A 26,143-nucleotide genomic window follows, 5' to 3' on the forward strand; every position below is an offset into this window, starting at 1 on the left:
TTTTCCGTGGTTTCCCATTTCCACACCAGGCAAACGCTGGGGCTGTACCTTAATTAAGGCAACGGCCGCTTCCTTCCAACTCCTAGGCATTTCCATCGTCGCCATAAGACCTATCCGTGTCGGTGCGACGTAAAGCCACTAGCAAAAAAAAAAAAAGAAGAAATATTTTACCTCACCTGTATAGGCAATTTACCTCACTTTTAAATTACAGTATACTTCAAGTATTAATAAATTATTGTAGAAACCATATGAACATTGCAATGTGTTTCTTAAATATTGTCCTGCTCCATGGCTAAATGGTGAGCGTGCTGGCCTTTGGTCACAGGGGCCACGAGTTCGTTTCCCGGCAGTGTCGATAATTTTAACCATCATTGGTTAATTTCGCTGGCACGAGGGCTGGGCGTATATGTCATTTTCATCATCACGACGCGCAGGTCGCCTACGGGAATGTTTAAATACTCGCTTGGATCGACGTCGCTTATTATGGCATGTCGTATAAAACGACGCATTTTGATAACATTCTCGGCTATAACGTCCAGTGTTAATTTTTTTGTTACGTATTTGGGAATTGCTGGCAACAATTTAACGCTTATTATTGTCGATTTCAAATCACTCAGTCTGTTAAATAGTCAAATCAAGCACCGACGTGACCTCGCAAAGTAAAAGGAAAGCGTTTAGTATTGAAGAAAAATCACACATAATATTACGTTTAGAAATTGGGAAAACAAAGGTCTGCATCGCAAAGGATTTGTATCACACTGAATGATTTCTACAATTTGGGGGCCGGAGATAAAATACAGTCTCTTTTCGAAGAAATTAAAAAAAAAATCAAGCCTGCCAGAATATCTGAGCACAAAGATATTGAAGAATCCCGTAGTTGATTTAAGCATCAAAGAAGAAATAATATGCTGATGAAGGGACCTATTCTTCACGCCGAAGCCAATGACATTCCTGAAATTCCTACTCCACAAATACTGTACTGTAAATATAGTGGTTTTAGTTACGTTTTTTGAAGTTCTAACTTATTTCTGTTTATTACCCTTTTCACTCCCAAGTTTCTTTCAGCCTTATGCATGCCCCATACCAGATTTTTCTGGGCATTTCGACAGTGGTTGTAATAGGCCATAAATACTTTGTATTTACACAGCTTGAAAGAACTTGGCGTGATAAATGTCGACAGCAATTTCACTGAAACATTCAGGACCATCACCAGCAGGATTGATCTGTGATAACAGGTGACTACCAGGAGCGCTGAGCTTCTTTTCTCATGACGCATAAAAAGCAGCCCTACCTGTCAGAGCATACAATGATCTGATACGAGTTTCCAGTCTCCATTGTTCCTCTCGCTGCCACACAGAGATGATCGAATGTCATTCTAAAGACCACCTTCACGAACAGATTATATAAAAAAACTTTATTCCATAAGAACAAATGAATCTTTGTGGGCTTGTTTCTCACTCGAAGTCCCATGGCGAACAAATAGATCAGTAGCCCTTTTGTCAATGAATGCTTCAATAAGTGTTTCAAAGAGGGTGTCAGGTTTGAAGACGGTATATATGTTCACAAAGTCCATTTATTTGACTACTTTCAGTTCGATGAGCCTTCCTGTGTACACAGAAGTGTTACTCCACAGGCAGGTACACATTGCACCCATTACGTAAAGAGACAGCCATTATTATATGACGCATTCGAGGGATGGTGAATTTGAACTCACTCACTGGATGTAGCCCTGGCGACGACCTTTAATTAAAACCATAGACGCTTTCATTTAAGCCTTTCAGTCCTACTTCTTCTTTCCAGAGAATTCTCACAACGGAGAAAAGGAAACATTTCCAAGCGAGTCAAATTCGTTGAATTGCATGGATGTTAAGAATATCAACATTGAAATGTATAACGGTTTAGAACAGGGCCTCTCAGGGTGCATGCGCTTGGTGTATGCACTGTGCACGGTGCAAAAGACGACTTCGCTTGGTTGACCAGAGTGCAGATCCCCACTCCTCGATTTGGAGCAATAGCGCTGTCTCCCTCTTCCTCACTTGCTGCGTAGCGCTGCAAACCCGAGCCGAATTGATCCGAGTTGAGCCGAGCTTAGCCTAGTAGCCCAGAGACGAAGCGTTGGTACGAGCCGTGCCGAGCGGAAGCGATGCACAGTGCACGGAACTCTTGCGCCTCGATTTTGGGCGTTTGAGAGGCCCTGGTTTAGAAGGTAGCATAAAGGGAGCAAACTATCCTTTTGCAAGTCGTCTTCTCTTGTATGTTTTTGTACACTTCTATCGCAGTTTCTAAATTTTCAGTAAAATGCTATCCCAGTTCTTATCTCCTTATGTTTGTACACTGACTGACAGAGCAAATGCAACACCAAGAAGGAGTGGTTCGAAAGGGATGAAAGTTGGGGAAAAAACAGAGACGGCACGGACGAATAATTGATGTTTATTTCAAACCGATATGCAGGTTACACAATGCGCACGGCATCGACTCAGTAGGATGTAGGACCACCGCGAGCAGCGATGCACGCAGAAACACGTCGATGTACAGAGTCAATAAGAGTGCGGATGGTGTCCTGAGGGATGGTTCTCCATTCTCTGTCAACCATTTGCCACAGTTGGTCGTCCGTACGAGGCTGGGGCAGTTTGCAAACGGCGTCCAATGAGATCCCACACGTGTTCGATTGGTGAGAGATCCGGAGAGTACGCTGGCCACGGAAGCATCTGTACACCTCGCAGAGCCTGTTGGGAGATGCGAGCAGTGTGTGGGCGGGCATTATCCTGCTGAAACAGAGCATTGGGCAGCCCCTGAAGGTACGGGAGTGCCACCGGCCGCAGCACATGCTGCACGTAGCGGTGGGCATTTAACGTGCCTTGAATACGCACTAGAGGTGACGTGGAATCATACGCAATAGCGCCCCAAACCATGATGCCGCGTTGTCTAGCGGTAGGGCGCTCCACAGTTACTGCCGGATTTGACCTTTCTCCACGCCGACGCCACACTCGTCTGCGGTGACTATCACTGACAGAACAGAAGCGTGACTCATCGGAGAACACGACGTTCCGCCATTCCCTCATCCAAGTCGCTCTAGCCCGGCACCATGCCAGGCGTGCACGTCTATGCTGTGGAGTCAATGGTAGTCTTCTGAGCGGACGCCGGGAGTGCAGGCCTCCTTCAACCAATCGACGGGAAATTGTTCTGGTCGATATTAGAACAGCCAGCGTGTCTTGCACATGCTGAAGAATGGCGGTTGACGTGGCGTGCGGGGCTGCCACCGCTTGGCGGCGGATGCGCCGATCCTCGCGTGCTGACGTCACTCGGGCTGCGCCTGGAGCCCTCGCACGTGCCACATGTCCCTGCGCCAACCATCTTCGCCACAGGCGCTGCACCGTGGACACATCCCTATGGGTATCGGCTGCGATTTGACGAAGCGACCAACCTGCCCTTCTCAGCCCGATCACCATACCCCTCGTAAAGTCGTCTGTCTGCTGGAAATGCCTCCGTTGACGTCGGCCTGGCATTCTTAGCTATACACGTGTCCTGTGGCACACGACAACACGTTCTACAATGACTGTCGGCTGAGAAACCACGGTACGAAGTGGGCCATTCGCCAATGCCGTGTCCCATTTATCGTTCGCTACGTGCGCAGCACAGCGGCGCATTTCACATCATGAGCATACCTCAGTGACGTCAGTCTACCCTGCAATTGGCATAAAGTTCTGACAACTCCTTCTTGGTGTTGCATTTGCTCTGTCAGTCAGTGTACATAACATTCATATAGGCTAATATTCGCGTTAAGGCGCGTCTTTCCAACGGGAGGCCAGATGGCTTTATCGGAACTGATGTAGGTGTGTCCGTTCAATGTGCCGGCCCCGCGGTGTAGGGGTAGCCTTCCTGCCTCTTACCCGGAGACCCCAGGTTCGATTCCCGGCCAGGTCAGGGATTTTTACCTGCATCTGAGGGCTGGTTCGAGGTCCAATCAGCCTACGTGATTACAATTGAGTAGCTATCTTACTGTGAGATGGCGGCCCCGGTCTAGACAGCAAAGAATAACGGCCGAGAGGATCCGTCGTCCTGACCACACGACACCTCGTAATCTGCAGGCCACCGAGCTCGATAGCTGCAGTCGCTTAGGTGCGGCTAGTATTCAGTATTCGGGAGATAGTAGGTTCGAACCCCACTATCGGCAGCCCTGAAGATGGTTTTCCGTGGTTTCCCATTTTCACACCAGGCAAATGCTGGGGCTGTACGTTAATTAAGGCCACGGCCGCTTCCTTCCTACTCCTAGGCCTTTCCTATCCCATCGTCGCCATATGACCTATCTGTGTCGGTGCGACGTAAAGCAACTTACAAAAAAATATTTTTAAATCTGCTGGCCTTCGGGCTGAGCAGCGGTCGCTTGGTAGGCCATTGTCCTTCCAGGCTATTGCTCCATGTGTTTTGGTTTGTTTTTTTGGTGTCCATTGAATAGTACCTGTTAGCAAATATGTTTTAAGTGGTTTGCCACCTTAGGTCTGACCCTAGGAAGACATGACTTTTTGAAGAGTATGCATAGTGAGTGGCCTGAGGTAAAATACCCATTACTATTGCGGTACATAGTTACAAAATCGACGGACCCAGTCCGACACAACTTTAGGACAAAAATGGTGGCAGTTTTACGTAGTATACAGTCCTGTATCTTTGGTTCTTGCTGCCTTCTGTTGCTGAATTATTTTAATCCCATTCATTTGGCTACATTGCTTTATATTAGGTAAGAGTAGCTCGCTGTCATTCTCGTGTGGTTCGAACCCACTCTCTCCCGAATGCAAGCCCACAGCTGCGCGCACCTAACCGCACGGCTAACTCCCTCGGTAGAGAATATTATAAGTGGGCACAGAAGTTCGTTAAGTGGATCGACTGCTACGATCAGGCAACCCTCATTTAGGATGCCCTGGGAATAATTTTATCTCCGCTGCACCGGCAAAACCCCTATCCCACAAAGCTCTTCCTATTGATTATTCTCCTTAAGATGGGTCATGCCTTCCAAGAGCCACATATGGATATGCAATCCATTAGAACAATTTTCGTTGCGTTAATTTTCCTATCCTGACGGGCAAACGAACATAAACCTTAAATAAATTGTACTGTAGGAGTGCGTAAATACGTCATGCAAACTACTTTCCTTCTGTACGGCACAGTAAGGTTAATTTTCGTTTACTCATTTGAATACGAAAATGAACACAACAGAATTGTTCTGATGTACTGTATATTCATACGTGGCCGGAAGGCGTGACCAGTCTTAAAAGGCTCCGGTATGGTGGTAAATGATGCAATTTATCATTTTCTTTTTTGCTGATTATTAATCTTTGGAATGTTCTGTTTAATTTGGTGTATAATATTTATATATTTGTAACCTAGAAATTCTTTAAATAAACAATTTTACAGAAGGCAGTGTGGGCGTGGCAGTCTTCGCAGCTTCGCTTCAGTTGATTCTGCACCGAATCGTGGATTTTGCCCCAAAGGAACTGATACATGGTGTACGTACAACAAAACACAAGCAGCTGGGAAAACATTTGTACACGAGGATGGTTTACAATACGCTGTCATAGAGGAAATTAGGCCTATTTTGAGGGATTTATCTGATGTACAGTTACTGAAAAAATGTTTACATTGTTGTACCCAAAATCAGAATAAGTGCATCAACAACTCTGAAAAGTGGTGACAAAAGGGGCTCTGGTTAAGACGCAGCAGGTCGTTATGCTACTTAGGTTCCAGAATGGGTAAAAAAGTAAATAAACAAATGCAATGTAAATTTTAATCTTATACCATTTGTACAGTATCATTTGAAGTAATTCCACATACTGTAAATCAGTTGACTATATTTGTAAGTAGTACAGGAGATATTATAAGTAGAATTTTTGTAAACAATATAAATTTATTAAGGATGAGCTGTGTGTTTAATAGAAAAAATTGTTAGCATAAATTGTATAATATTGTATTTTGGAAAAATATTCTTCTCTTGTTAATTTAATATCTAGTGCTTGACAATAATGTATTTTAGTGTACCATTTGCCACCGAGGTAGACACCTCATTTGCAAATAATGAGATTTTGATTTGATATTTTTGATTTGGTCAATAATTCCAAAAAAACAGTTTTTATTATCAATTAGTGCTTTTCATTTTGGTGTTTAAGATGCTGTAAAGATTTTTAAAACGGCAACTTGTCATGATGTGAGGCATTGAAGGAACTTAGTATTAGCGTTGTGTATCACACCATCCAAGTTATATACACTCTTGAAAAAGAAAGGGTTAGGGCTTTAGAGAAAGCATTGACTGTAGAGCATCTTCAAAAGTGCAAAAAATATTGGAGTACTAACAAAAAATTTATTATGACAAACAAAACAGCACGTTTGGAAATCCCCGTGTTTAAGTATTAGAAAACCATCATAGGTTCACCTTATTTATTTTTAGAAATGTACCATGGTGAATTGTTGAGAATACGGGCAATTAAGTTTTTAAAAAAATGCATGCGAAAAATACACCCTACCGGAGCCCCTTAAGGAGAATAATTGATAGCAAGGATATTGTGCGATACAAGGTTTTGCCGGTTCAGCGATGATATAAGTACACCAGTCTTCCATGAGTAAAAGCACTAGAGAAAGATGAAGAATAATATCTTCAAGGTTACAGTATCAGCTTGCATTCGGATGATAGCGGGTTCGAACCCAACTGTCGACAGCTCGGAGAATGGTTTTTCCAAACCAGGCAAATCCTGGTTCTGTACATTAATTAAGACCGGCCGCTTCCTTCGCACTGCTAGCACTATCCAATCGACGTCGTAAGACCTATCTGTGTCGGTGCGACGTAAAGAAGAAAGTAAAAATGAAATGGTATTATAGTAGTAGTAGTAGTAGTAGTAGTAGTAGTAGTAGTATTTATTCATTCATCATGTCGTTTACATATTTACAGGACTCTGTTTTATATATACATAACTTTTCTAATAACATTATTACTTGAGAAATATTAATCTTGTAACTACACCACATATATTACAGAAGTAGTAGTATTATTATTAACATATTCTTACTTAAAATAAATTCAACTTGTAACTATCTCTTGCACACATTAAATAAATTATTATTATTATTATTATTATTATTATTATTATTATTATTATTATACAAAATTACACCAACCTCAACAGAGTCGAGTAGATATCAGTAAAATACCACGTAAGGTGAAACCTTGTGTGTGGTAATTTAGAATATTAATTACATAGAGAGAAATATATTTTAAATAATGCCTGAAATACGAGTATGGGTATGAGTGAATTACGGATATGATCAACAGCACATGGTGGAGCATTGAATAGAAATTGGATATGGTGACGTGATATTCTCATTTAGTTATTTCTTCCATAACAGTTTTATTATCCCTGACAAAGGATTTAAGACACTTCAGACTCATTTTCTGACCTAATGAAGTAGTTTGTAAAGAACCGGAAAGGGCATTAAAGAATTTTGGAATGAAGTACAAGAAATTGCGCTTTGTTATGCTAAGTTTGGGTCTGTGGATGCCTATTACGAATTGTGGTCGTAGATGTTAGTTTACGGGCTAAATTAATTGAATTATCAACTCCACTACACGCAAATCAGAGGAAAAGATGAGGTTCGAATGAAGAATTCGAGTAAGGAAATGTGAGTTCCATGAAAGAAGTGGTAATGAAAACCTCCCTCCACCTTCCTATATTATTATCTATCGTCACCTTAGGATCTGCCTGAGACGGTGAGACATAAATCCAATAGAACATTTCTTAGTACCATCATGACGATACAGAACATTTGTCGGGGTTTGTAAGATGAAAAAAGAGGACAGAAAAATTTGGTAGCATTTGTTCTGGGCGTTACAAAAATGTTGCAAAGTTTGGGCTGGGAAGACTTGGGAGAAAGATGACGAGCTGTACATCTAAGTGGTATGTTCTGAGCTGTCAGTGGAGAGATGGCGTGGAATTACATTAACAGACGAATAAGTTTGAATGGTGTCTTTAAAAGCAGGAAAGATCACAATATGAAGATAAATTTGGAATTCAAGAGGACAAATTGAGGCGAATATTCGTTTATAGGAAGGGGAGTTAGGGATTGGAATAACTTGCCAAGGGAGATGTTCAATAAACATCCAGATACTTTTGAAATCATTTAAGAAAAGACTAGGCAAACAATAGATAGGGAATCTGCCACCCGAGCAACTGCCCTAAATGCAGATCAGTATTGATCGATTGATTTGACATAATTTCATATTGATTGGCATATGCAAGTGGAAGTAAAAGTCTAAACCAAATCAAATCCCATGGAGCTAAAACACTGACGGGCCTTGGCCTAGCAACAACCGCTGCTCAAGTCGAAGACCTACAAATTAGGAGGTGTCGTGTGGCCGGCACGAAGTATCCTCTCGGCCGTTATTCTTTTCTTTATACACCGGGGCCACTATCAGTTGTAATCACATAGGATGTGTGGACCTCGAACCACCCGTGAGGTCCAAGTAGAAATCCCGGAATTAGTCAGGAATCGAAGCCGGGACTCAAAGTGAAAGTCACTACCCCCAGACCAAGGGATCGGCAAAGAAAAGTAATCTCATAATCAATACTGAGTCAGGATAGGTTGTTTTATTTTTATATAGATACTGGATTTTAATCTTCTTTTTCTTCTTTCCTGGCAGTATGTGTGCCCTCAATGGACACTCCCAAGTATCACTCAGGGTAGGCTCTACTGATCCTTAGAACGTACTCCCTGCGGTTGGATCTCCACCCCTGGAATGTCATTTATACTCAAGGCCTTTTCGGTTGTACACCACCGTATTACTCTCGGACGCCCGCGTCCTCTCCTTGGTTTTTCGAATGCGAGAGCTCTCGTAACGCGATGATCTTCCTCTCGACGTTCTACGTGTTCGTACTAGCGCAATTGCTGGTCCTACAATTTCTCACAGATAGGGACCGTATTAAATGATCGTCGTATATACTCAGTGCGCACTCGATCCGAGAGCTTTCCCGCTGACCGCCACAGCATCAGAATTTGCGTCACATGCATTTGCTGGTCATGCTTCTTTTGCCTTGTCCAACACTCGTCGACGTAAGTCAAGGCAGGCTTAACAATAGTCTTGTATATCTTGCCTTTGAGCTTTATACGCATCCTCCTGTCACATAAGACTCCTGTCAGCAAACGCCATTTGGTCCATCCCACCTTCATGGGGTCCTTCACGTCATCAATCGTTGTATCAGTGGCAATAACTGAGGCCAGTTACTTGAATGTATTCGTCATTGCCAGTGGTTCACCCGCTCAGAAAATTGTATTGGGTGGATCTTGAACTTCTGGCTTGGCGAAGTTACAGAACATCCGTCTTCTTACGGCTTATTCTGAGTCATTTTGTCTCTAAAAGTGTTTCTCCATGTTATACCCTACTGACACATACGTAATGAGATAAGTTGAGTGGGTACGAGGTTATACAACTTACTTGGCGATCTTGTCCCTTCCTCACCTGGCTAGTCATCGGAGAGCGAGAGTACGGTCCTGTGGCCTTCATAAATATAACTGAATGGGCCCTAGAGATCTACTTGGACAGAAAACGTCGTTGTGTGAGTAAATGAGGAGCAAAGTAAGATGAACCAATTTTAATGAGCGAAAGCACAAAATGAAACAATAAAATTAAACTCAAAATTACATAAATTGATTGCAATAAGGTAAGGTAAGGGTTATTCTGCCCGAAGGCAGGTCCGAACCTCCGCAGAGGTGTTCCTGAGCCGGAGTTTACGTGCGGTAGGGTGGCCAGTTCCTTTCCGCTCCTCCATTCCCTTACGCCCACCAGCAGCGCGTGGCAACCCATCCAACTCCTGACGACGCCCAATGTTGCTTAACTTCGGAGATATCACGGGATCCGGTGTCTCAACACGGCTACGGCCGTTGGCGATTGCAATATAATACAAGTAAAATTATAGGCCATGAAGTGGCACTAAAACAACAAATTCATGGAGACCACGTGATAATTGCTTTTGCCTTCAGGAATTGCGACAAATTTGAACAGGCCTCTTATACAGAACGCTTTGGTACGATGTTAATGATTCATGATGTTAGGAGCAGTAATATTTCGCAGATCTATAAATGATCACTATGAGAAATTCCCTCTCATTATTCCCTCCAAAATCACAGAAGTTAAATCTCACTGAACTAAGAATAGGGTTGAACCCATAACCACTAGGAAGCTTGCGCGCTACATCACCTTCTAATCAACAGCACAAATGACAATACAACAAAATATGAACAACACAACTAAGAACGCAGTATGACAACACACAGTAAGACAATAGATTCTGCCGCACCTGAAAGTTAAAATATGCTAAATGGAAAGAAACACATATCATTCGTAGTCTTCTTATAGAATGGATCTCGACCTCACCGCTGGCAGACTGGGATGGGCAAGGTCATCTCGACTCGAACAAAAAATAAACTTGCCCTTCTACACGGCATAGCTCCACACAGCTGACACTGTCTCGACAAAATGGGATGTTTAATCTCCTGCTTCTCTAAAAGAAGGTATACTTTTGGTTCATGGGGTCTCTCCATAATACACTAGCGATCATTATTTTCTCATTCACATGAAGTCTTATGTGCCTGACCTCTTCTAGGGTCTACTTCATAAAATAAAGGCACTTTCATGTGTCAATTCTTCACAAAATCTTCGGAGTATCATCCGTGCAATGTAACGCTTTGTCCCAAGTCCCCGGTTCAGATCGAGTGCACAGTTGTGGTAAATTCTGCCAGTAAATTTAGAAAATCCTTTCTGATTCGACGTTGTAAATGCATGCACACTGCTTAGCCTCTTTCTCTGAAATTCATGCACGCACATATAATCATGCCACTTCGTAATAAATTCCCATTCGACATTTTAAGGTGGCAGAACTTTCCATTTTGAAGACACTAACTGTACGACAAACTACATTAACATGCATAAAGAATATAATGAAATATTTATATGGTAACAAACCTAAGTTATACCTATCTCCCTCATTACCCATAAAGTAAAGCTACAAATACTGTCTATACATGCAATAGTCCTGTGAAAATTAACTAGTAGCCAGAAGGGCTTAATCAATCTCTTATTTACATTAAATGAAAACTATCTGCGAAACATTACTATCCCTAACACATGCCAAAACACCTGTTGACTTATCTCATTGCTGGTGACCTCATGGCGCCTCCATTGTGGACACGGCTATACTATTTAGCCCATCATCAGGCTGCCGTCGTCCTGAGTTGATAGTCCTGGTTTCAGCTCCTCGGATGGCTTCATGGTGATGTTGTCTACTTGAGGTAAATGTACGAAGGTCTCGTGCTCTATCAGCTCTTGCCGTGGAATCCAAATCCTAACTGCAAATAAACGTCTAATTAGTTGAATGCGTTGCGCAAGGGATGCTCTTATTCACTCCCATTGACATTAAAGCAGGAATTGGCGGTATGTAAATTCAAGTATAATTGCTATCTGACTACTGCTAAACCGCACGCGAACTTATTTGTGAAACGACTTCAACTGAGGGCAAAATAATAGCCTAGTTAGTTGAACCATAATTTGTTATTGTCTCATACTCAACTGCACACGCATATTAATCTGGCGGTAATAATATTAGCTATCCAAGTCTAAATTTCTAGCTACACCCCACATTTTCATATTTACGTAGTTTTCCCATACAGCTCCTATGACGAAGTCTTTGTATATGGCGTTATCATCGGTCATACAGTTACTCACTCGCGATCGCACTGTGAAATGCTAGAACGGAATTGTTTAATCAAAACCTGTTCTTAGAAAGTGTTCATTGCTCAATTACCGGCCGAAATAGCACATTCACAACCGCACTGAAAAAAGTTGAGTCTTTGATCTATACAAAGTTTTTGGGGCAATTTCTTTATCAATCCGACATACGACCGCACTGAAGCAAATCTTGGAACAGAATGAGATGCCTCCCTCCAAATCTCTCAGTTCTTATAGGGAGCAGCAAGGCACGCCACACCAGGGGGTTCACTAGGAAACACACTTGAGATTGGTTTGTGGCTAGTCATCACGTTCCCACGGTGCACACGCGAATGCTGTATTATTGAATTTATTAATTATTAACGCCTCAAGACACATCATAACGTTCGGGAAATTACGAGGATTATTGCTATGGTTTTATTTTCTCTAATAACCCTCTGGAAGGGTAGATATATCCAGATTTCCTCGAGGAGACAAGCCTGCTTCTTGCCGCTTTAATTTTTATCAAGGTGGCGTGGTGGTTCCCCAAACAAAATCCAAGTACCTCTGTCCCTTTCTGACACATTCCTTCTCACTCACACTTGGTACCACGCCCTTCTCAGTAGACTACAAACCAACAACAGCTTCCAACACGGCTTCGGGCCAATTGTGAATTAAGTCCTATGATGCAATACTATCATTGCGTTAAATAACAATATTTCACACCATGAAAGATACTGTTCAATATGGATGAAATTAATTATTTGATTCTCGGTACAAATTGTTTATTTCAAGAGAGCTAACAACACTGTTCCAAACTAGCAAATGTACCCGTGCTCCCCTACGGTATTCTACCTTGTATATGGAGTATTACGTAAGTTACTGCACACGCAGTGAGTAAGATTATATTAAATTGGATGTCTCTTAGCGTTATCTGAGAAAAGAAGCGGGGAGGACACTATACGTTGTTTCCTTTGTAAAGTGCACGTTCGGGAAATGTAGATGATAATGTCAGGCCACATTTCCTACTGCCATTCACAATCGAGTTTGGGAGGCTAACTTGTCAACTGCCATTCGAAATAGATACGTATAGTTGTAATTATAATGACAGCCCCTCTCTCCTAATGTCAGTCAAAATCGAGTTGGAGAGGTTTGATTATAATCAATAAATGCTGCGCTATCCAAAGTAGAACGAATCGATATACGATAATAAGACAAAGGACCAACGTTGAAGATCCCTCCATATTGAGCAGCGATTGTGTAATCTGCTTTGTGAAATGACTTAATGTTTAGAAAGCAGGTACCACGAAACGGAGGTCTGCACTGTCATTAAAATTGCCTCCATATATTGATATTTTCCGAGGCCTGACGAGCATGACATCTCTCTCGCCTTCCACGCAAGGAACAACCACCAGTTTACAGGAATGTTGACGAAAATGGCATTAACCTATGTTACTTTCCTGCTGGCAAGCAACCAGAGACGTTGCCATGGTAACCGGTAGGTTCGTCGTTGCTCTGTCGACCACTGAATGCAGAGCATGAAACCCGCAGAAAGTAATTTTCTTCGTCATTTGAAGAAATAATGCTCACAATAAAAATTGTTTAGAATGAACGCAAATTTCACATGTCCACGGATTTTAGAAGGAATCAATAGTATAAGAGAAAGTGGAAGAAAACTCTTGTATAAATTCCCATTATATCCAGTGATTTTTAAATCATATACATATCTAATCCTTCACTTGGATGATTATACTCTATATATGAAGTTTGGTCGAGATCTCCCTAGCCGTTTCACCATAATTGTGTGACAGACGGACAAACAAACAAACAAACAAACAAACAAACAAACAAACAAACAAACAAACAAACAAACAAACAAACAAACAAACAAACAAACAAACAAACAAACAAACAAACAAACAAACAAACAAACAAACAAACAAAAAACACGAAAGCTAAAAACGACTCATACGGTCTTTAGTTGACCTAAACCGGATAAATATCTGAAAAATAGGCAAAATAAACGATATTACAGACAGCGGACCCCCTACTACTTTATTTATGGAGATAGTGCTTAGGTTACGAACAATAGAACCATTTAACTTCAACTGCTCCAAGGATCTCCATAGCTTGAACGGGTAAGGCCGTATATTACTTTACTTTTTCCAAAATAATTTACCAGTAGTTCCATTTTCAATTAATAAAAGCCTCTCAACCTAAGCATATTGCCCCAGTGAGCTAGTGGACCCTGTAGAATGCAATGAACGAATTAATGAAATTGTGGTTAGCCGGCTCGAATCCCATTGGTGGGAAAAAATCGCACATCAGAATGTTGGCCGTTAAAGTAGGAGAAGAGGTGGTGTTCAATTTATAATCACTACATTGCCAGCCAAATTTCTGGGTTAAATTTCGTACCTCTCCTCGGTGTTCACATGAAGGATTGACGGTATGGCACTTTTGATGGTGATTCGTTGACCCCATGAGTTGACCTCTTCGTTTTGTTCGACAGGAGTAGGCTACGTGCGGACACGGGATTTTAGTCTCTCCCTAACTCATTATCATCACTACCACCACACAACTAAACGTGCAGGTTGCCCTTGTTCGTCAACTAGAAAGACTTTCACCCGGCCTCACCGGAATTCTGACGCCATCTATCGCATCTATTCCTTGCCACCGGGCTGAGTGATTCAGTCGGTTGAGGAGCTGTCCTTCTGGCCCCAACTTGGCAGGCTCGATCCTGGCTCATTCCGGTGGTATTTGACGGTGCTCAGATACATCGGTCGCTTATCGGAAGATTTACTGGCTCGTAAAGAATCTCCTGCGGGACAAAATTCTGGCTCCTTGGCGTCTCCGAAAAACCGTCAAAAAGTAGTTACCCATGGGACGTAAAAACAATAACATTACTTCTTGCCACACGCTGGCCAATATACCACGAATATCCTGTCTTCTTCTTATTCAAGGTCTGTTGCCAATTGCATGGAGTTGGCACTTTACTGCCAGATGCGTTTCCTGACTGCAAACCTATATGGAGGAATGTATTTACTACTGCGTGTTTCTTTGGTGGTTTGTAAAGTTATATATTGGATGTAAATGAAGACAGGTGTCAAGACGAATACAAACACTCAGCTCCGAAACTAAAGGAGATATCCAGATGTAGTTAAACTCATCGGAAAGGTCGGAATCGAACCCACCCCCCTCTGAACCGAAGGTCACTATGCTGACAACGAGAGAGGGAGCCAGACACCACACATCTTATTCTCAATCTTTGAGATGTTGGTTTCTTCATGTGAACTCAATTTTGAATTCCATTTCATTTGTGTGTGTTCTTTTTAAATCATTTGACATAAAATGCCTTACTTTTGCCTTTACTGAAAATAAAAATCCCCAGCTGGTTTCCAGTCATTCACCCGGGCCAGGAATGTAATGAATGAAGCCCCATCTAGCCGCGAGGAAAGGAACTGTACTGGCTGTCGATGGCCTACAGATGAAATGAAAAGATATTGGAGAGTTTTGCTGGAATGAAAGATGACAGGGAAAACCGAAGTACTCAGAGAACACTTACCTAGCCTTCGCTTTGTTGGGTATAAATCTTACATTGCGTGACCGGAAAATGGAACCACAGAACCCAGTTGTGAGAGGTCGGCTCACTGCCACCTGAGCCAGGGAACTTTTCCTTTAGTCTAGCTTGTTAACTACAAATATCTGTGATGTATCAGAACATTCGTCTACAGTCCGTTAATGATGTATGTTTTTGGAGACTTAATACACAAGTAAAGTTATCAGTTAACAAATCTTGGACTGTGTATTAACGCTTTATGCAATGAGTTCATTTACTATACGCCAAAAGATATTCGTAATTGATAGCAGTTTACAACAAATGGTCTTACTGAACACGCTGTAGCAATAGGTCGGCTAAGGGTAATTAGGCCTATGCTTTGTTTTGGACGCATCGATCAGATGCAGGCAGCTCCGGTGAATCGAGTCTGGTTTTATTTGTTTGCTGAACGTAAAATCAATTAAAGTGCTTTGATTGCTTTGCGATTGGAGAGAGGTCAGAGGCAGAGAGGCATGCCCTATCTCCTTCATCTTGTATCGTATTCCACAACACAACTGAACTGTAATTAAGTGATCAGTGAACTGAGGGAACATTATACATATTCAATAGTTTGTCGGTAACAAACTGTTTCCAAGTAGACTCAGCCACGTCATTGTAACGGCACCTTCTGGAAGACAAAGTTACACCAGTTCCCTTATAGAGTTCACTTCCCTCTTACATTTCCTGCCGAACCAGCTAACAATATATCGTGAATGCCCGCTCTTGCAAAAGTGACAGATTGACGATATATCGCCAATGGATTCATTAATTAAATAGATTAGCTGGCGATATTTCTTCGATGAAATAAACCTAGAATTGTTTTCAGAGTAATTTTTAGTTCCTTTTTTTTTCGATTTAAGCTTCTATGAACTGCATGTTAACAACCAATCTCATTTTCAGTGTCTATGTCTTGTTCATCTTCCGGCTTGGACATCCTGCCAGTATCTCTTGAGCCCATCGACCGGCGCTTTCTTCCGCTTCTCTGGTAAGGGGTTTTTCCGTCTTCTGGATTCTCTTTCCACCAAAAAACCCTGATAGGTTTTCACCATCCTTCCGAAACTAATCCTGACATTGATTTTATCCAACTTAATGCCCACCCCTCTCAGATATTTCTCACACTCTTGGAACCATCTCAGTTTAGATGCCTTTGGTTCCAGAAAATTCCAGATATTTTTTCTGAGCCGGTCATTATTCATACGGAAGATGTGCCCATAAAACGGCAATCTTCTCTTCCTATTTGTTGTTGTTATCTGTTCCACCTTGCTGTATAGTTCTTTATTGGATTAGAACCTGCGTTCAACCCATCTGTTGCCCAAGATCTGAAATGATCTCTAAAATTCGCAACAAATTGTAAACAAATTGAAAAAATTAGAGCATTTCATGAAATACAATGAGGATCTTTTTCACCACATCTACCTGGTAAATAGATGGTCTTTTTAGCACAGATTTTCCAGCCCTTAGAGTTTTATATAATAGATAAGACACCGTTCCAGGTTTAAATAACGGTGTATAGACTGTTTGTTACGGTCTCTGGGAGGTTATAGAGGTATATATGAAATGAAATGTCGTATGGCTTTTAGTGCCGGGATATCCCAGGACGGGTTCGGCTCGCCAGGTGCAGGCGACCTGCGCGTCGTGATGAGGATGAAATGATGATGAAGACAACACATACACCCAGCCCCCGTGCCATTGGAATTAACCAATTAAGGTTTAAATCCCCGATCCGTCAGGGAATCGAACCCGGGACCCTCTGAACCGAAGGCCAGGACGCTGACCGTACAGCCAACGAGTCGGACGAGGTATATATAACATCAATGTACATACACCGACACATTAAGAGTTACAGTCTGTGGGGTTCCAAATTATTCCAAGAGTTCATAAAAGGACCGTTCTGCAGTGACTGAAGAGAATGCGGGAATTGTTGCACAAGCTGTTGTGAAGAAGCCAGAGAAATCAAAGCGAAAAGTGTCGGGTGAACTGGAAATACTTTAAACAAATATACAGTTCAACATTACACTTCAAATCACAACTGCTGCATGCTCTGCATGGAGATAACTAGGACAGACCACTGGATTTTTTTGAATTGTTTGTGAGTTTTGGTATTTCAGTGTTGTGTACGGATGGAGCATGTTTTAAATTGAATGAGCATGTGAACCAGAAAGAACTGAATGTGCCTGGGCTCCATATCTGGTGTAAGCTCAGTGAGGATGGTTTGATTGGTCCGCAATTTTTGGCAGGAACTGTAACGAGAGAATCCAATCCGGAGATGTTACGGAATAGTATGACGCCAGAATTTGTAAACATTCCGATATACTGCAATGTTCCGTCCATTACCTCGCAACAAGGTGCCCTGCCGTACAACGCGATAACCGTTCGCAGATTTTTAAATGAATACTTCCCTAAATAGATAGGCGCTGCGGGACATTCGACTGACCACCTCGCTCCTGATATCTCACATAGTACGATTTAAATTTATGGGACATTCTTAAAAATGTCGTCTAAGCAGAAAACCACAAGATTTTATTGAGTTCTGTCAATATTTGTACATTTAAACTGCTCTTGATGAACTAAACGTTACCAAAAATGAGCTAGTCTGTGAATGATTGTTGCTTGAAATGTATTGAAAATGGTGGGAAACATATCGAATGTTACAGTAAAATATGGTTGTATTGCTTTCTGTAAAAGTACGGTACATATTTGCCTAGCTACAAAATATCGTCATGTAAGTTTTCTCCTAGGGATGACATGATTTTGGGGCCAGCCTGTACATAATCCGGACTGTCCACTCTAAATCACCAACAAACAAGACCATTTTGTTCACACTGTACACATAGGCACTCATAATCTAAATGGCCCCTTTTATGCTAATTCAATATTACTGATATTCGACCTGTTTATGACTTGTTTGATCAGACCTTCAACGTACCACATCACTGTTTAAGACTTCCAGAAGCAGTCAGTGTTCATTATCACCCCATATCACTAACGGGATGTCATTCATTTGTACAAGAAACCTGCTATACTCTGTTACAAGCGTCCAACATACTGATGAAAGTAAGAGTAACATTAGCTAGGTTTTTCTAAATATTGAATATCGTTAAGTATAGACTATACAACACGTATAATAGTCACCTATTGGAATTGCTGTTCAAAAACTAATTCGTGTTTAGAGTTCATTGTGCAACCACATTAGCATAATAACCGGGCGAGTTGGCCGTGCTATTAGGGGCGTGCAGCTGTGAGTTTGCATCCGGAAGATAATGGGTTCGAACTCCACTGTCGGCAGCCTTGAAAATGGCTTTTCGTGGTTTTCCACTTTCACATCAGGGAAATGCTGGGGCTGTCCCTTTATTAAAGCCACGACCGCTTCCTTCCCACTCCTAGCCCTTTCCTGTCCCATCGTCGCCATAAGACCTATGTGTGTCGGTGCGACGTAATGGTTAGTCCACACCAAAGTTACTAAACAATGTTAACGAAACAAAGTTAATTAAAAATGTTGACGAAAATATTTCTCAAAATGTTAATAAACTTTTGTCAACAAACTTCTTTAACATTGTTTCCCCACCAAAATATCTGCTTGTGAGGTTAGAATAGATAGGGCCAGGAAGAAGAAAATACTTACAGTTGCAGCTTTCATTATTTTAATGAGTGCAGTTAGAGAAAAGCGCAAACGCAAAGTGTGGCAAAGAAAAATATTGGAAAAGCGTTTAGAATTAAGTTTGGAGAGGACACTTAGACCTGTGTCACAAATTTTAATTCATGATGCATTCTGAGAATGTCCCCCAAAGACTTTCAGTTCTTATTGACAGTAATTGGGCCTGAAATTGCAAGAAATGATACGAATGATTGGAATGCCATCTCCATTAATGTTAGGCTAAGTATTACTTGAAGATTCGTAGCAACTGGTGACTCCTATACTTCACTTATGTATGTGAATGGTGTATACGAGTTGCTTGCCATCAATAGTCGATTTCGAAACATAAAAAGGCATCGTATTCTGCGCTGTGATTCTGCGTGCCCTAATTGCGTCTTGTGTGAACCGAAATGTTAGCCTAAGGAAAACACGAAATGTTAATGAAAAGTTTCATTCACATAAGTTAATGTTTTGTTTATCAACATGCTCGAAAAGTTAATGACCACGCTGTTTTGTTTATTAACAGACAGAGGTGTTCATGAACATTGCTCGTTAACAACGTTTATTAACAAAGTTAACGAAAAAATCTTGCTGTGGACGAACATTAAAGCACCTTGCAAAAAAAAAATAGTCTAATAAATAAAAGTAGAGAAGCATTGGAACACTTTGTAATGGTATAACGATGTGTATGTTACGGTTCTTATGAATTCTAAATCGAAAGTTTCAAATTTGATACAATTTTACAAGATAGATGTCCTCATTCATTACATAGCGCCTACAAAGGGCACAAAGTTTAATAATAGCATTGCTTGCACCGAATACAAATTTTAAAACTCGATTTCTTAAATATGATAAGACTTCATTTCGATATTTTGGCCTAGTAATACTAATTGCATAACATAAGGAAATAATAATAATAATAATAATAATAATAATAATAATAATAATAATAATAATAATAATAATAATAATAATAATAATAATCAAATGGCCTCAGTTACCATGTTCCAGCATTTTCATTTGTCGTCATCTGGCTGCTTGCACGTCAATTTCGACGCTCCGTTTTACTTTAGGCCTACTAGATAGCAGAGTAAACCGAAACTCTCTTGGACTTCTACAAAACTCAACCCGTATGGATGTATTAATGGACTTTATATGTTTGTAGTTTCGATACTTTGTGATAAGCATGTCTGCATAAGAAAATATCTTCAAAGAACTTGTAGTAATCAAATACCCTATTACGAACTTATAAAGACTTAACCTTTTGTTACTTTTTCAGGTTGTGATTTCGCAGACGATTGAGAGTTGATAATTTCTTGATTATGAACAAATAGTTTTCATGGTTTATGCTATTATTATTATTATTATTATTATTATTATTATTATTATTATTATTATTATTATTATTATTATTATTATTATTGTCGTAATATATCGTTTACTATGTAAAAAAAAATCCGTAAAAATTTTCCCAATTTTACGATATTAACTTGTGATGCGATGTGACATGATGTGAAGTGATACAATGTGATGTAATGTCATGTAATAACGCTGGTCGTTAAACCAAGGAACCGGACGCAAGAACATCATTCATTAATTTTGCTACTTCAGATATTTCATCGGCAATCGTGGAGCGTGTATTGCAGAGGTCTATTGTTTGAAATTGTGGCTACTTCTTTGTACTTCAATTCCTTTATTTAAGAAGAAACATTAGTACGAAATTTAAAGTCTGGTTTGGGCAACATCTGCAGTATGGCTGCCTTGTGAGCAAGAAAATATTACAAAGTACGGAAGAGAGAGAGAAGAAGCGGTTCCCTGCAGTATCCACTCATAACTTATTCTGCCCTCATACTGAGTAGAAAGTAAATCTATTAATTAACAAACTCAACTAATTAGTGCTCCATGTAGAACTATAATTCGTGCTTGATATATTGAGATGTTACATTCTTTGATCGTGCACAAAAAGCGAGATATGATCTAATCAAGCAGACTGCTACCAGACAAATTAAAATGATATGTAGGATTGGTGCTTTGAAATGTGTTACTTCGACAGCTTTTTTTTTAGATCATAACTATGGTCATAATTTAGAAAGCGGGTGCATAAAACTGCAGACATGTGTACAGTGCCTGTTTGAAGATGACAAATAAGTGATAATTATCCATTTGAATTGAAAAAACAGGACTTTTCTACAGTAGTCTTTCTCATTGTGCAGAGAATTAATAGTGATAGATGAATTTATAACGTGACATTCTTACTTCATAGATGAGAATGACATTCCTTGATTGATGTACGAACGTGCTAGACATAGGAATAAATCATATGGGTATGGAAATAGTAGGGGAAATTATACGACTCCTGTAAGCCGTAAGAAGAATGGGGAGGAAATGAACTGAGCGCTGGTTGAATGATGGTGCACAGGAGTAAGAGAAGAGGACGGAGAATACATATAATGGTGGACATTTTGAATTTGTATATCGTCCCTTAAGAAGCAATATCGCGTATCTGACAATGCTCTTCGTTTCTAACACTTTCCTTAAGAATGGTCACGCCTCCCAGTCACATACAGACGTGCGGTCCATCAGAATAATTTATGTTATGTTCATTTCCGTATTCCACCGTGTAAAAGAAAATGAACATTACCGTACCGTATGTTTGCATGGCGTATATGCGCACTCCTACAGTGTAATGTATTCAAGACTCAGTTTCCTTTATACTACAGTATAGGAAAATAAACACAACGTAAAATGCGCTGATGGTCTGCATATCCACAAGTGACTGGGAGGCGTGACCAGTCCTAAAGTACATAGTGGATAGGAAGAGCATTGTAAAGTAAGAAATGATATGTTGATGCTGGATTTAGAATGTTAAACTAGTAGTATTTCTTGTTATATTTTATTTCTATGGAATTGCTTTTTGTACTCTTGTTGTTGTTGCTGGGTAATTGCGTTTTAACTTTACTTTAGTATCGCTTGTAATGCAAATGTTATACTAATCTAATATTTAGTTTTCGCCTCCTTGGCTGAATGGTCAGCGTACTGCCCTTCGGTTCAGAAGATCCCGGGTTCGATTCCCGGATGGATCTGGGATTTTAATCGCTTCTGATTAATTCTTCTGGGTGTTTATGTCTGTCCCAACACTCTCAACCTATAGTATTGTAAGCCGTAGTGTTAAGCACTGGACATTTTTAAGTTGTGTGCGATTTTGTATATGATAATGCTGGATTTAGAATGATAAACTAGTAGTGTTTCTTGTAATAGTTTCTTTCCATCGAGTTGTTTTTTGTACTCTTGTTGTAGTTGTTGGGTAATTATGTTTTGATGAGAGGACGGGTGGATTATTGTTGTTTCCCTCCTAGTACACTCCTACGAATTGCTGGGAGTACAGATAATGTATACTTCGATAATGAAATGAAATGTCGTATGGCTTTTAGTGCCGGGATATCCCAGGAAGGGTTCGGCTCGCCAGGTGCACGTCTTTCTATTTGACACCTGCAGGCGACCTGCGCGTCGTGATGAGATGAAATGATGTTGAAGACAGCACATACACCCAGCCCCCGTGCCACTGGAATTAACCAATCAAGGTTAAAATCCCTGACCCGGCCGGGAATCGAACCCGGGACCCTCTGAACCGAAGGCCAGTACGCTGACCGTTCAGCCAACGAGTCGGACATTATACTTCGATTCCACCCACAGAGGAGACAAAGAAGTCCGCGAAATCGGAATGAGAATGACTTAATCAACAAACAACAACAACAAAAAGTACTGAGGCATATGAATTGTGAGAAAATGGCATAGACCTCGTAAATGTAATACTAATCTAATTATTAGTTTTCGCCTCGTTGGCTGAATGGTCAGCGTACTGCCCTTCGGTTCAGAAGGTCCCGGGTTCGATTCCCGGATGGATCTGGGATTTTAATCGCTTCTGATTAATTCCTCTGGGTGTTTATGCCTGTTGCAACACTCTCCTCTTCATAATCAGGCAACTCACCACATTACCAACGATCACAGAAAAACGCAATAGGGATTACGATTCTTCTTAATTGCTGTAATTTTCCTCATTTTTGATGTAGAAATTGCTTTACTTCTTCCTGTTATCATTATTATAAATTGATCAAATATTTTATCATGATCAATTATTAGTACAATATTTCTACTAATCCTATTATTAGGGTTATACCACGAATGAAATCAAGGGGACCTAGAATGAGCACATTAGGGTTGTAGTTAATTATAACATTTGATTTGCACTCAAAAAGTATTGATTTCTCAATCTACCTTAAATAAGAAGCGATAAATTGCAATCAGTTTCGACCTGACATTAGATGTTTACATCCTTATTTATCTTAATTGAAACCAAAGTAGAGGTATATTACTGTTAATAATATTATTGAAATTCATTTCCAATTAAAGAAATGTGTTGATCAAATTAAGGCTGCTAACTTTTCATTTTAATGGTTTAATTTCATTAACATTTCTCCATTTATATAGTTTAAAATAAAACAATACATTTTCATTGTATAAATAATATAGCACTATATTTATAAATACTTAAAAGTTAATAAACTTCCCCCAACATCTTCAGTGTCGTGCGCTACATAAGCTATTTAAGTATAAAATTAACATAATCAACATAATCATCCATAAGACAAAACTAATTAAATAAATCTTAATTCTATTATTCTGTCAATTCTGAATTATCTGAGAATATTGAATAGATTGTTTATAGATTATCTGACCACCTCAATCCTCACTTCAATCTTGATCCACAGTTTTAAAAATTTGTTTCCCTAAAAATAAAGGTAGATAACTTACTCCATATGTTCTAATAAAAGGCATAAACCATATTGATCCTAAAAAATTAGATATCATAAATGTCTTTAGTGATAATAAGTTATAAGACAAAGAAAACTTAGATACCTCATATCCAAATCAACCCCCCCCCCAATACTCTTACAATCAAAGCAAACAATTTTAAAGTGGTTGGTAAACAAATCATAGAAGGTGATGGAAATATAACTCAACTTAATATACACCCCCCTAAAATTGCTATCATAACCAACACTAATATTCTCTTTAGTATAATTCACCCTTCATCATTTAATGGGTGGAATGATGTGGAATTAAATTCACCTGTTATTGAATAATATACTAATCGTAAAGAATAACATACAGTCAAACCCGTAGAGAAAAAATATTAAAAAAACTAAATATATTAATATAAGATAATCTAACAATTTCTAAAATTGGAATAAAATCCAGCTAAAAAAGGTATACCACAAATTGCAAGATTAGAAATATTAAAACAAACAGCCGTTAATGGTATTTTACTACAAATATTTCATATAAACCGAATATCTTGGGAATCCTTCATATTAAGAATTAATGAACCAGCACATATAAATAAAAGGGCTTTAAATAATGCGTGTGTTAAAAGATGAAAAAATGCTAATTTAGGAAACCCTATAGCTAAGATTCTTATCATCAAACCTAACTGTCTCAAAGTTGATAAAGCAATAATCTTCTTCAAGTCAAATTCGAAGTTAACCCCTAAGCCCGCCATAAATATAGTAAGACCAGCTATAAGTAATAAAAACTTAGATAATCAAGTATCCACAAATGCTCTATTAAATCGAATGAACAGGTAAACCCTTGCCGTAACCAATGTTGATGAATCTACTAAAGCTGATACAGATGTTGGGGCTGCTATAGCTGCTGGTAATCAAGAAGAAAAAGGAATTTGAGCTCTTAGCAGCTTAGTTATAAAAGAATCCTTACCAAAATCCAAGTAATATACATAATTTCAACTCCCATATGCTATTATTCACGCAATAGCTATTAATAGTGCTACATCCCCAATTCGATTAGATAATGCTGTTAATAAACCTGCATTATAAGATTTAACATTTTGGTAATAAATAACTAAACAATAAGAAACAAGCCCTAATCCATCCCATCCTAATAAGATTCTAATTAAATTTGGTCTAATAATCAAGAATATTATTGATAGTACAAATATTAATACCAAAGTAATAAATCGATTGATAGTCAAATCACCATGTATATATTCATCTCTATAAAAATTACTAAAGCTGAAATAAATAATACAAACCCTATAAATAAAAGTGATATCCAATCAAACAAAAAGGTTATAACAATTGAACTTCTATTTAAATTTAACACTTCTCACTCAATAAAAATCACTAAATCGTATCTAATAAAATAGAATACCATAATTATCAAAATTATTGCTACGATAAACAAAAATAAAAAACTTAAAAAACAAATAGACAATGACCATAAAATGGTTTAAAGTAGTCACCTACATCACTGGTATCACAAACCAACATTTTACTTTAAACTATTTAAACACAATCACAACATACATAAATCTCCCTTTAACACTAAAATATTTAATGGTAATCAATGAAGCAGAAGTAATAAATTCACGATTATATCCGCTTGAACAAGAGTAAATTCCAGAATATATTATACCATGTTGACTATAAGCATATAAATGTAAAGTATACACTGCTCTAAATATGATAATAATATTAATATAACCATAGACACTCATGATCAAGCAACCAATCTATTAAATAAACTAATCTCACCCATTAAGTTTAAAGAAGGGGGCGCAGCCATATTAGAAGAACTAAGGAGAAATCATCACATAGCCATTGAAGGCATAAAATTCATTAAACCCTTACTTACTAGCATTCTTCGTCTTCCTAGACGCTCATGCGTAATATTAGCTAATGCAAATAGACCAGAAGAACATAATCCATGAGCGATTATAAGTGTGTAACTTCCTCTAAACCCTCAAACTCTTAATGTTATTAAACCCTCCATATAAGGTTGCCGTCATGAAAGGCATCCGGCTGTCAAATAGGGACAAATGCTCATGTGCGACCCAGATCACACCCGCGACCCTACACGTGTAGAAAAAGCGGTAGAAGAAAACGAAGAATCTTATTATTATTATTATTATTAGCCAGCGGTGTGGTGTAGAGCTAGTGTGCCTGACTCTTATTTTAAGGCCCCGAGTTCGTTTTCTAGCCAGTTCAAGGGTTTTAATTCTGGACTGACGAGTAGAACGGGGTTCATATGATACGAGCTGTTCTCAAGCTTTTCGTTACATTAAGAAAGCGCAGTTGGCCGTGTGGTAAGGGGCGTG

The 26,143-nt window shown here is 39.6% G+C and overlaps 1 pseudogene; it reads right to left on the bottom strand.

Annotated features, from left to right (window-relative positions):
- Positions 1 to 23,547: 23,547 nt before the first annotated feature.
- LOC137498903 (NADH-ubiquinone oxidoreductase chain 5-like) overlaps positions 23,548 to 26,143 on the bottom strand; it is a 62,602-nt pseudogene continuing 60,006 nt past the window's right edge.

Source organism: Anabrus simplex, chromosome 1, assembly GCF_040414725.1.
Source record: "Anabrus simplex isolate iqAnaSimp1 chromosome 1, ASM4041472v1, whole genome shotgun sequence".
NCBI classification, from domain to species: domain Eukaryota; kingdom Metazoa; phylum Arthropoda; class Insecta; order Orthoptera; family Tettigoniidae; genus Anabrus; species Anabrus simplex.